The sequence below is a fragment of the Mandrillus leucophaeus genome, unplaced genomic scaffold, assembly GCF_000951045.1.
Source record: "Mandrillus leucophaeus isolate KB7577 unplaced genomic scaffold, Mleu.le_1.0 Scaffold73, whole genome shotgun sequence".
Classification (NCBI taxonomy): Eukaryota; Metazoa; Chordata; class Mammalia; order Primates; family Cercopithecidae; genus Mandrillus; species Mandrillus leucophaeus.
Genome location: NW_012107919.1, coordinates 580,621 through 593,594, shown reverse-complemented (window position 1 = coordinate 593,594; position 12,974 = coordinate 580,621). Strand labels below are relative to the sequence as shown.

At 43.4% G+C, this 12,974-nt stretch overlaps 1 protein-coding gene across 4 annotated transcripts in view; it reads right to left on the bottom strand.

Annotated features, from left to right (window-relative positions):
• The window catches only part of PAMR1 (peptidase domain containing associated with muscle regeneration 1), a 113,350-nt gene that overhangs the window by 94,487 nt on the left and 5,889 nt on the right, over positions 1-12,974 (bottom strand). The window contains exon 3 of one of the 4 annotated variants that reach the window (XM_011965512.1): positions 2,236-2,342. The exons of the other annotated variants lie outside the window; for them this stretch is intronic. The gene's annotated coding sequence lies outside the window, so the exon portion shown is untranslated. The remainder of the gene's footprint in view (positions 1-2,235; positions 2,343-12,974) is intronic. 4 annotated transcript variants of the gene reach the window in all.

Here is a 12,974-nt window from a genome sequence, read left to right as displayed (position 1 = left end):
TCATCATCATCATCATCATCATCTTGCACAGCCCCTCACCAGGCTGACAAAATGTGCTTTACGACTACCCAATACTGGTCTGTTTCTACTGCTGACAAATGGAGAAGCATGTAATCCCTCAAACAGCAGGGGCTTAGCTGTGCAGAAGGACAGGAGCAGCAAATGTGCCCCTCAGGCATAGTCTGCAAGTGCAATGTCTTCAACATTATATTTTAAGAAAATATGTTGCCATGATGGCTGTTAAGGTCAACCTGAAAAGACTCTGAGGATTCTGTATGAACATAAAGGTCAGGCTGTTCCAGACCGGATAGAAACATCACATGTCAGACTAAAGGCCCTGGCCAAGACCACCCCAGAAGGTGGCAAAGAAAGACACTTTTGTCATGTGCCTGCTCCTCTTCCTTGATGTGAAAACCTACCTTTGAGTCCACCAAAAACCCCACAGCTCTCCCTTCTAACCACATTTAATTAAAATTTCTACTGGGGTTTTATTTTTACCGTCTGCATTCTATAAACCTTCTGAGACCAGAGGGAGAAAAAAGGACATAGGAATCAGAGAGAGATACAGCTAGGCAGCCTGGGCTCCTCACCCATCCCTACTCACTGCCCCCTCATCTTGTGCTGTCTGAATCTCTGGTATTGATGTCTAAACAGCACACAACATTCCTAACCACTGGAGGATCTGACCACTGGCTCCATGGGGCTGATGACACCGACAAGGCCAGGCAGGAACCATGAGACTGTGAGTCAGAGGGTTGCTTGCTGGGGCCCTTGGTGATTCTATCCCTCCCCTGAGCTTTTGACAGCCAACCAGTCACCAAGTGACCCTCGGTCCATCCTGGTTGCATCTCAACCTAGGTGACCTCAGTCTTCTCCTTCCTTCTCACAGCTGCTCCTGTTAACAGCATATTGACAGCTGGAGAGTCAAGGCCTTCATCACCCCCTGTTTGGGAACCAGGAGTGATAAAACTTTCTATGGATTTGCTAGAAATCTGATTTTTGATCATGTACCCTGGGGAGAGGTAAAGGAGTGAAAATGAATGTGTTGCTTTCTTTCCTTTCTCCCTCTTTATTAAGCACAGTACCTCACACTGAGGCTTTTCATTCATCCTCCTCTACTTCCAGCACCCACTAAGAATATATATGAGCCCTTGACACATACTAGCTCATTACATTCTCATAACCACCCTTTGAAGTAGGTTATTTTCTTCATTTAGTAGATAAGGAAAGAGGGTAAATAAATTGCCCCAGGTAACACAGCTTTCAGGTGAAAAGAAAGATCAGAATTCAGCTTTTTAGGGACAAAGCCTTGCTCTTTCCAACACAATACATTGGTTCTTGAGAGTTCATGCCTCTGACTTTACAGTTGAAGAAAGCAGCATTGGTGAGTAGAAACATCTAGGAATGAGGCTGCCCAAATTTGAATCCCAGCTCCACCAGTTCCTAGGTGGCCTTGGGAGAGTCACTAAACTTCCTAGTTTTCTCGTCTGTGAAATGTGGGTAATAATAGCACTTCTTCATGGTTGTGATGAGTATACAAAACCTAATAAAAGGAAAATGGTTAGGCCGGGCAGGGTGGTTCATGCCTGTAACCCAAGCATTTTTGGGAGACTGAAGCTGGAGGATCTCTTGAGCCCAGGAGTTTTACACCCGCCTGGACAGCATAGTGAGAACCTGTCTTTAAAAGTATAAAAATTAGCTGGGCATAGTCCCACGTGCCTGTAGTCCCAACTACTCAGGAGGCTGAGGTGAAAGAAACGCATGTGCCTGGGAGGTCAAGGCTGCAGTGAGTTGTGATCACACCACTGCACTCCAGCCTGGGTAACAGAGTGAGACCCTGTCTAAAAAAAAAAAATTAAAAATAAAAAAGGAAAGTGGCTAGCAGGGTGCTCAGTAAGCACTCAGTGTTACTATCATATTTAAGATCAACAATCATGCTCTGAGTCATATCAGTAGTCTATTCAGAACAGAACTCTGCTTCCAATGGTGACACCAAAGGAAAGTTTAGGGGAGATATTGCTATACTCTGAAATCACTGAAAATGGTTGATGAATAACCTGTTTCAGATAATAATAGCAAACACCTTCACAGCACTTTCTATATACCAGACACAGTTCTAGGTTGTTCATCTATATCATCTCATTTAATCATTACAACAACCCTATAGCATAGGGACAATTAACACTTCTATCTTATAGATGAGAAAACTGAGGTTCAGAGGGGTTAAATACTCACAAGCAGTAAGTAGCAGAGATAGAATTCAAATCCAAGTAGGCTGTTTCCAGAGTCAGAGAGCATTAACCATCATGCTGGTCTGGCTCTCAGGTATGTCATTCATCATTCTGAATGGCAACAACAGCAATAAACTTACATGGAGAGCTTGCTCTGAGCCAGACACCATGCTGAGTGCTTTCCGTGTGTTTCTCTGTGTTCTTTCATTTAGTCGACACAATTGCATTACTATCTTGCATTTTATATATAAAGAAATCAAGGCACAGAAAGATTAAGTACCTTAATCAAGGTTACACAGTAAGTGGCGGAGCTGGGACTGAGTCTGTGTGCATCAGAAGCCCATGTTCTCACTTACAACACACTCTCCAGACCACCTGTATTGAAACTACCTGTGATGCTTGTTTAAAAGTCTTATTCCTGGACCAAAGACCAGACCTCTTCCCTCAGAATCTCTGGAAGTAGGAGCTAAGTCTCTACCTTTCAAATAAGCATATTCCTTTAAGAATCACAGCCCTATGATGCTGCTTTTACTATTTCCAGGAGAATGTGTTACCAAGAAAGGTACCTTCCCTCCAGTCCATGTAAAGATGAACTTTATCTAAAGATGAAGGATAATAACCCTGACTTCTTAGTGACCTTGAAAGGGATTCTGACCTTCTGGGCTATACTCTGGACCCACATCCACGGCATCTGCCCCTCCTTTATGCTGCTGGACAACCATGGACAAGACAGCTTGCCACAGCATTTCCCCAAAGCTTCAAGAGGATGGAGGCACAGGGATGAGATTGTTGATGTCACTGAAGTTGAAAAAACACAACGAGCATAAAGGTTTTTTGAAGAAAAAAATACGTATTTATCAGACATTACCCTTATTCTCTGCAGAACAGAAAAAGATACAGATGGCAAGGGAGCGAAGGAGGCGAGATGTAATGTCTCCTCCAGGGGCCCACACATACATGGCCTTTTCAAGCAGTCTGTTCAGGTTTATATCATGGCATTCTGGGCTCCACCCACTTGCTTTTGCCTTTCCTGGTCCCTTTTCTCTAATCCCTCTTCCATTTATCTTGCCCCCTGCTGCTTTACTTTAAAAACAGAAATTCTACATCCATATCCAAAGGGAACAAAACCCAAACTCTAGGAGTTTGGAGGAGCCCCCAGTTGCCATTATCCTCAACAACTGTGGTGCTCGAAATCGTTGAAGGACAGCTGCTTCTGGATTATTTCAAATGTTGGAATACGAGCTGAATAGGTCTTATTTTTATTAGCACTGGTTACCAAAAAAAATAATTGAATAATGCATCTAAAAATACTTGGCAGCCAGGTGTGATGGCTCATGCCTGTAATCCTAGAGCTTTGGGAGGCTGTGGCGGGGAATGGCTTGAGGTCAGAAGTTTGAGACCAGCCTAGGCAACATAGCAAACCCAACCCCCACCACACCCCCGCCCCCAGTTTCTACAAAAAAATTAAAAAATTAACTGGGCACAGTGGTATACATCTGTGGTCCCAGCTACTTAGGAGGCTGAGGTGGGAGGATCGCTTGAGCCCAGGAGGTCAAGGCTGCAGTGAACCATGATTGTGCCACTGCACTTCAGCCTGGGTGACAGAGCAAGATCCAGCCTCAAAAACAGATAAATGAAACTTGGCAATACAATTCAGCAAATATTATGTCAATCAAAGCACTAGAATGACTACATTAAAAACAATGAAATATAAGCTATACCCTAAAAATCCAATCTCGTTTTCCCAAGACTCAAGAATTTTACAAACTATCCCACCTGTTCCCAGTCTTGCACACTTTAAAATCTTTCTGAGTCAGAGTGCATTAGGACTACAGCAGGGGTCTTGATCTGCCATGGTCTACCTCTTTGCCAAAAGCTTCCAGAATTACTGTTACTGTCCTCCTATCCAGATTCCCCTATGCAAAGCCAAAGCCAGATTTTCTGTCTACCAAAGGCAGCTGGCCAACAACAGATGTCAAGTGTAGAAAAATGTTGAGCCAGGGTGATGCATTTGTAATGGTATGTCCAATGGGTCCCGAAGTCCTGAGCTGACAGCAGCTTTAGGCAGGCTAGTCCTTATTATAGTTACCTCCCCCAGCCCTGCAAGCTAGAACAAGATCAAGGGAAACTTCTTTTTGCCTAAGGATTCCTGGCTGGCTCTAAACTTGAATTATAACAGGTGGATGGTCATAAGCAACGTCTCATCTGCAGACTTTTAAGGGGGCCTCAGTGTTTGCAGTGGAACATCATTAGCCCAGAACCACCTGTTCTATAAGATATTATCCCTCACGTGCCTACAAGAACCTGCCACCAGCCCTATTTCAAACACAAAGAAATGAAGCCATGGCATGTGGAAGGCATTTCTCCTCAGGCTGGAAGGTGGATGCATATTAAAACCAAAGAGAGAGAGCAAGTGTCAACAGATAGACGTATGACAAGTCTTTGGGGATTCTTTTTTTCTCTCTCTCTGACAGTCACAGATGTGTAGAATGGGACTTTGGCCTGAAAAAGGGAGCCTCAAGAGGATCATGTAAGTTTCATCAAACTATAGATGGAAACACCCAGTATCATTCCTTCTCAATTCCTTGTGAAACTTGTGTTAGTGGGAACAGTATGAGAAGGAACGGGAGGAGTATGTGACAACTTTAATTTCTCAAGTTTTCCCATTTTGCCAGGCACTACGCTAAGTATGCTAAATGGATTATCTCATTTAATACCTGCAGTCAACCTATGATATAGATACAATTATCCTCAGTCTGCAGATTGGAAGGTGATAGGGCCACATCAGTGAGGGGAAGTAACTTGCTGAATAAAACTAGACATAAATGACAGAGCCAGGATTCAAACCCTGATCAGTGTTTCAAACCACAATGCTTTACACCCCATGCATGTGCACATACATACATATACACACAGAAATATGCACCTCTTATGCCTACTTTTATTATTCTGCGTGCATGCACATGTAAACGTATATCCATTCCAAGAAATATGTATCAAAGATGAATTCGATATATATTCAGTGGGGGCTGAGAAGATCATAGCTTCCCAAAATCCACCTAGGCAAGATGCCCTTTAAGGAGCAGCTGGTTTCATTCCTCATCCATTGTCACTGCAGTCATCCTGTCTGAAACAAGTCCGGGCAGAGGGAAAAGGCACACAATGCTAGGGCCAAGGGAAAAACTGTTGCGTGACAACAAGAACAGTATTTAGCAAAGGCAGGAATAAAGAAGGTCCCACAAACAACAAACAAGGGGTCAACGAACAGCTCAAACCCATATGCTGTCTCTGTGGGATACAGCCCCAGTGTAAACAGACAGACCACTTTCAGGTTGTGCAAATCAGGGTCACAGTGACTGGGCTCTACCAGAACTGGCAAACACAAGAGTAATTTTGACCACAAATTGGACCACAATTCTTACTTTACATTGTAGTCAAATGTTTGGTAGTCGATCATGATCTGATAAAATATCAATCAGGTAGAAACAGTGACAATGCAGGGGGCACCTCAAACAAATAATCGCAAGGGATTGACAAAGCCTCTGGGGGAGGGGAGGGTAAAAAAGAGGCTGGGGAGGGGAGTGATTAGACCCTAGATTCAATGTCCCAGGGATTAGAAGGATGCTCAAATATTCTCTGTAGACTGATGATAATTGTATCTGACATGATACATCTAGCTGGGAAGTCAAGTCACAGCTCTTCTCACTCCCCCAGACTGCCACATCATCAGGCGTGCTAATGAGATTCACACCTCAGTTTCCCAAGTGATCCCAGACCACTCACATTACTACAAGCACCTGGAATACAGGAAATGAGTTTTCTCCACAGCCCAAATCGATTAGCGCTGGCGAGAACCTTTCTTATAGGAACATGGCTGTGCCATCATCTCCATGGCCCTTTCAACATCTCAGCAAATGTTAAGTGATGAGGACATCAGACTTCCTACCCATACCTCAGCAAAAGTCTGAAGAAAGGCCCATGATTCTTAGACTTTCAAAGTCCCTTCTTATCCTTTCCCCTGTAATGGTGAGATATCCTTCCATGTTTCATGCCTTATGGGCAAGAGATCAGAGTTTTCCAAACTGTATTTCATGAAGTACTAATTCCGCTGGATGGCATAAGGTAAAAAGACAAAAAGAGGCTCTGTGGCTAAACAACTTTGTGAAATGTTTCATTGTAAAAATGAATTATAGCTTTCTTTACTGCAGGACTCTGCAGAGTCTACAATCTTCAAATCCCCCAGACTTATTTCATCATAACATCCTGGATTCTGTTTACTTTTGCTGACTATCTCCCAGGATTAGCACTTCCTGAAACCCACTTTGGGAAATGCCAAGTTGAACCGTAAGTTCTCTCAGTAGATTGCAAGTGCCTTCAGAAAAAGGACTTTGTCCTATTCATCTTGATATACCCAACACCTATAACCATGCCTGGCACCTGATAGGGGCTTGATAAGGATTACTGAATAAATACATGAATACGGACATGGGAGCATGTGTGATTCCCAGCGTGAAGGCTATTTGCGACAAAGACTGATGTTAGAATCTTCTCTTGCTGTGACTTTTCAGAGTCTCTATTGTACAGAAAGAGGAATCCACTGGGTCCATTAGTGAATATTTTTGTTGACTGCAATTTGTATCTCATTTCCATGAGGGCTTGAGATACTTACCCATTGTGTTCTACCAGTGGATTGGCCAGAGAATCAGGCTTGCCCAAAAGGGAGGCTGAACACCATTGAGAAGCAGGCAGTTAACCCCCTGGGAGGCAAAAAGCCAGAACAAAAAGTGTTGTAAAAAGGATTTTTTACCACCAGCCATGTCCTCCCTTCTGCTTGTATCCAAGTAAGCAAAGGTAGGTTGAAAATTGTAGGAGTAGATGATACCAGGTAGAAGCTAAGCCCAGGTACCTTGTCCTAGGACATTCAGGTGTTCTCCATCATTCTCGTTAACTTCTAAGGAGGGATCCCATGGTGGATGCAAAAGTCTAAAGGGAAGCCCATGTTTCTTAGACTTTCAAATTCCCTTCTTACTCTTTCCTCTTTAATGGTGAGATATTATTCCATGTCTTATGCCTTACGGACGAGAGATCAGAGTTTTCCAAACTGTATTCCACGGAGCACTAATTCTGCTGTATGGTATAAGGGAAAAAGACAAAATGAGGCTCTGTGGTCAAACAACTTGAGGTGATCAGAGAATTAACTGATCAGAGAATTAACTGATCACCTCAAGTTGTTTGACCACAGAGCCTCTTTTTGTCTTTTTTCCTTATACCATCCAGTGGAATTATAAAGTAAATAGAAGTGCAACTGGATTTGAAAAACATTGACGCTTTAGTTTCTTGGAATCATCAAACAATTCATTTGATTTCAAGCAAACCAACCCAATATCCCCTCTCCATCCAGTGGTTTTTCATTAAGCCAGCTGGAATTTTTTTCAACCCACCATAAATTCAGTGCGTGAGGACAATTGCTGTGTCTCCCCTGAGCTACAGTTAGCTAAATGTGTTCCTCACTCTGTTCTGGCAGCAACAGCCTGGTTTTCCAATCAAGTCAACTGACCAGACTTCTACTTACAGGGATGCTTGCTGCCAAACCACTAATTCAACCCTCTGAGACAGCCAGAACTTCAGAGAAGGCGATGATAAAGATGCCCAGACTGCAAAAATAAAGGCATTTATCCAACACCAGAGACAGAAGAGTGACAGAAATAGTAGTCTTCATAGCTGCTCAGCCAAGGGGGCCACTTCCTTAAATAGCTGATATAAGATCCAGGACATTGGTATCTGGTAGATAGTAGATCCTCATTCAAAGTTGAGATGAATTGGTTAAAACCCATCTTAGGATTAGAGTAAAAGGGATTCAGTCTCCATCCCCTGCAATATTCATCAACTATTTTTGCCAAAAAAGAAGGGAGAAAAGTGCTCCCCCTTATTCATTCCAGGGCTGCTCCTCCCATCCCATGGCTTAAGAGTTTACACAGAACACATCCATAAAGGAGCAGACGTACACAATCTCAGGGCCACGCTGGAAATAAATGGTCTCATTCGCAATTCCGTTCCTCTGCAAACAGACACGTGATTTGGATGATAAAAATTTACCATGGGACAAAGAAACTCTCACCTCTCATATCTACTGAGAGCAAGGTACATGACACCGTGGACAACTATCTCAGAAACTGGTTGGACTTTCGGTCTGCCTGGCACCCCTGTTTCCCCTAGGGAACGGCTCCTCTTGGGTTCCATGTGGTGCTATTGGGGCTGCTGATGCCTCTGTTTTTTCCTGCATCCACTCTACCTCCACAGAGGTGAGCACATGACTTGACGCAGGCCAATCTGGGCACTTGGGATGTTCCAGGGATAATCAGACTCCTTTACTAACACCATGATTTTTTATCATTTGGCCAAAATACAGCCAGCAGATCTGCCACCGTTGGACCTACTGCTTACTGTAGTGGTGTTGTGTCGTATTTCAGGGCATGCCTTATGGAGTCAGACTGGATTCAAAAACACGGATATCCAGTTATATGACCCGGGCAGGTACTGAAACCCTTTGCCTAAGCTCCTTTGTATGTGAAGTGGGGCAAACAACAATAGTACCTACCTCCAAGGTTTGTGGTGAGGACTAAGTAAATATATAAAAAGCATATAGGGGAGTGCCTAGTGTTTACCACAAACTCAATAAATTATTTGGATAGCCAAACTTGGGATTCATTTCCTTAGGTATGCTAGGATGGAAGCCTCTTCAAAGGTGTTTCCACCATTGATGATTCTATCATCAAGGGTAAAGATGCCCTGATGTGCAACCCCTACTTACTCCACTGTCAACCCTCACTGTCAATGAGCTCTTAGTCTGTCTCACAGACAATTACAACCAAGAAAAAGGGGTAGAGTTGAGTAGGGGTAGCAGTCACACTGATTCAGAGAGGAATATCTCCAGCCAACTCCAATTCTCTGCCTTCCTTGAGTGGTTCTGTTTATAGGTATGAGATCTGGTGTGTCCTGAATTTTTTACTTCTTTCTCTTCATTTTAATCTAAAGCTCTCGCCCAGGTGTTGAGATGACTGACAAACAGAATTCCTTAAACATAGACCAGGCTTGGAATCTGATAGAGTTTCTGCCACTGATCTGGTAGCTTTCAGTTTTCCAGCTGGCCTCTAGGTTCTCTGCCCTGGAATTCAGGAACTGGAAAATGTAAACATTGCATTTCCCTCATCTTTAAAATAAGAGGGGAGGGAGGCTGGGCTCTTGTTACTTTCAAATATCCACAAAGTGAGGATGACAGCTCCTCCCCCATGAGGGGGGAATAGGGCACAACCTTCCCTCATTTATCATGGAAATGACGCTTTTCTCAATTTGCTTACACCCCAAATCAACTGCAGCTTCTACAGCTGATCTCAGGGGAGGCAGGTAGGGAAGTTTTCTTTTGCATCAGGATTGGCCACCCCAGTGGGGCAGATGGAAATAATTTTCAGACTTAAGACCTGTCATTAGGTCCCAGGCACCATTATCTTGGCCATTTCTGTCTAGCCAGTATAACCCAGATGTGGATAAGATTAAGTCAAACCCATGGTCTATGCCAGTGGCATTCTAAAGCCCTCCCCAAGACTTCTGCATATTCCTAAGGGACTTACACACTGTAGGTCACCTCTGCTTCTGGGATCCCATGTCTAAGGTACTTTGTTCACAGGTAATTGACCCAGATATAACACCCAGCCCTGTCTTCAGTTTCCACTGAAAGTTCATGCTCAAGGGCATTTATGAAAGTAAAACATTTTACCAATGAGTTAGAGGTCACAGAGATAGGTAAGATTATGTTCCATGAAATATACAGATTAAAATATGTTAGACACCGATAAAGTCTGATGTACCAGATGTTCTGAAAAATCCTGTTGGCCAATTAGTCCTCAGCAGCTTAACTCCCTTGTTTCCCTCCATTCACCATCCAGCCTTCCACCTTCTCCCTCTCATTCCCCCTTCCTGTCCCATCCCTCTCAGAAATGGGAGGTCAGAACTTCAAATGCTAGTAGGGATTAGCAGGTATCAAACATATGGGTTGAGAAGTGGGGTGTCAGACCCTAGAGAGGATCCAGCCTAACTCAAGACATTCAGGTTCAAAACACTCTGAAGCACTTGTGTCCTACTAAATACCTTCTGCAGGTCTTTTGGCTCCAAAGGCTGCCAGTTTGTGGTCTATCAGCATAGTCTCCCTCTTTGCCACAGCCAGCCAAGACACAGCAACAATGCCACTAAAACAGGAGCTAGCAAGGGCTCTCTCTCCCCTGCTTCATGTGTGTCCTGAAACCTTAACAAAGTTAGATGTCCGTCAGCATAATCAGTCCATATGCTGGCTGTGTGAATTTAAGTCCTCCAGGTAACGGGAGAACTTGGGTTCAGAAACTAGACAGCCTGAGCTCACCCTCGGCTCCACTAATCTGCTAGTGTAGTCGTTTATTTATTTATTGTGGAAAAATATATATAACAAAAAATTACCTTTCAAATAGTTTTTTTGTTTGGTTGGTTGGTTGGGTTTTTTGTCTGTTTGTTTGTTTGAGACAGAGTCTCACCCTGTTGCCCAGGCTGGAGAGCAGTGGTGCAATCTCGGCTAACTGCAAGCTCCACCTCCCGGGTTCACACCATTCTCCTGCCTCAGCCTCCCGCATAGCTGGGACTACAAGCGCCCACCACCACGCCCAGCTAATTTTTTGTATTTTTAGTAGAGACAGGGTTTCACACTGTGTTAGCCAGGATGGTCTTGATCTCCTGACCTCACCCACCCGCCTTGGCCTCCCAAAGTGCTAGGATTACAGGCGTGAGCCACCACGCCCGGCCTCAAATCGTTTTTAAGTGCATGGTTCAGTGGCATAAGTACATTCATACTATTGTGCAACCATCACCACCATCTATCTCCAGAACTTTTCACTATTCCACATTGAAACTCTGTACCCATCAAATAATAACTCCCATTCCACCTTCTCCTGGCCCCTGGCAATTACCATCCCACTTTCTGTCTACATGAATTTGACTATTCTAAGTACCTCACATAAGTGGAATGACAGAACATTTGTCTTTTTGTGTCTGGCTTCTTTCACTTAGCATAAGGTCTTAAAGTTCATCTGTGTTATAGCATGTATCAGAATATCCTTTATTTTTAAGGCTGAATAATATTCCATTGTAGGTGTAAACTACATCCAGTTTACCAATGGACATTTGGGTGGTTTCCACCTCTTGGCTATTGGGAATAATGCTGCTATGAACGTTGATGTAAAAATATCTACTCAAGTCCCTGCTTTCAATTCTTTTGTGTATATACCCAGAAATTGAATTGCTAGATCAAATGGTAATTCTATGTTCAATTTTTGGGGGAACCATGCCTGTGTATCCTTAAACCTCTGTGTATCATAGAACCTCTCTGAACCTCATCTGTAAAACAGAGATAATAATAGCAATGCCATTTCAGGGTGGTCTGAGAATTAATGCACATAAAGCCTTTGGCTCAAAGACTGGACACATTAATAAATGTTCACTAAGTGTTTGCTTGATGTTTAATCTCTTCGTCCTCTGAATTGAGGGACTCATACTAAAATAATCTCTAAAGTCACTCTCAGCTCCTAAACTCCATGATCCCATCATTAAATTATTTTCCTGTTGGGGATGCCAGGAGCTCTCAGAGTATATATTAGGGGAACACCCTCTTCATGATCCCCACAAAAATCCACCCCTGCCAAGAAGGCCCAATTTTCCTAGCTTTCTCCTGGGAATTTGCCAACACATCCCAGTGTAATCTAACATCTAATTTTTCTTGACACGCCTCCGTTGCTTTCTTTCCACGTTTCCTTTCTTAGCTGGCTTTTTCCTGCCCACTGAATATCTGCACTTCAAATTATCTTCCCTGGTTGCATTTATGTTCATTCCCCACAAGTTAGTGTCTGTTGGAAGCAACACTTATGAAGTTCTCCAGATTAAGTTTTCATTCCCAAGAGTCCCATATTTTAAATGAGGTTTTCCTCTTCGGCAGAATCACACTGGCAGAGCTACTGCAATTTGGTGAAGTCAGTGGAGTTGGGCTTCTCCCCCGCTTCTGTTTATGTTGGGTTATCACTTGGCCTCGTGTTTGGATTCTCATCCTCCCAACATGTGTCACATGCTGGTGAGCAACAACACTCTCCCGTACCATCCCCATGGATGTTTACAATTCAGCAAATACTCTTTTTAGAAAAGTTAATTAGAGGAAATATGCTTCCAAGTTTTTCTCGACTGGGGCCAGATTCAGCATCCCAGCAGGGAGTGGACTCCCTTCACTGCTTGAAGAAATATTTTCCTTCTCCACGAGATTCCTCTGTCTTCCCTCGAAATGTGAGTAAAACATTCAACAACTAAAATATCCTCACTAAATACATGAAGCTGCGCTCTGGTTCAGGCAGCAGTTTAGCCACCAACAAACTGTGCATCCTCCCTGAAGCTTTTTCACAGCCAAAGGTAAAAGAGGTTCTCGGGTCAGAAATAAATGGATTTTTCAGATTCTGGGCTAGGAAAAAGAGGCAGCTCAGGTGTTTTTATTTTTATTTTTTTAAAACTTTTATGATTTTGAAGAGCCTCACCTGCCATGTAATAAAAAAGGAAGCAGGGGAACACTGATGTAACCCTGAGGAATCGAATCCACTGAGCCCTGGCACTCTGAGAAGAACCAGGTCCTCTAGAGCTGGTCCACCGACACCATGCCCAAAGGCGAAGATGAAGTAGGGAGGT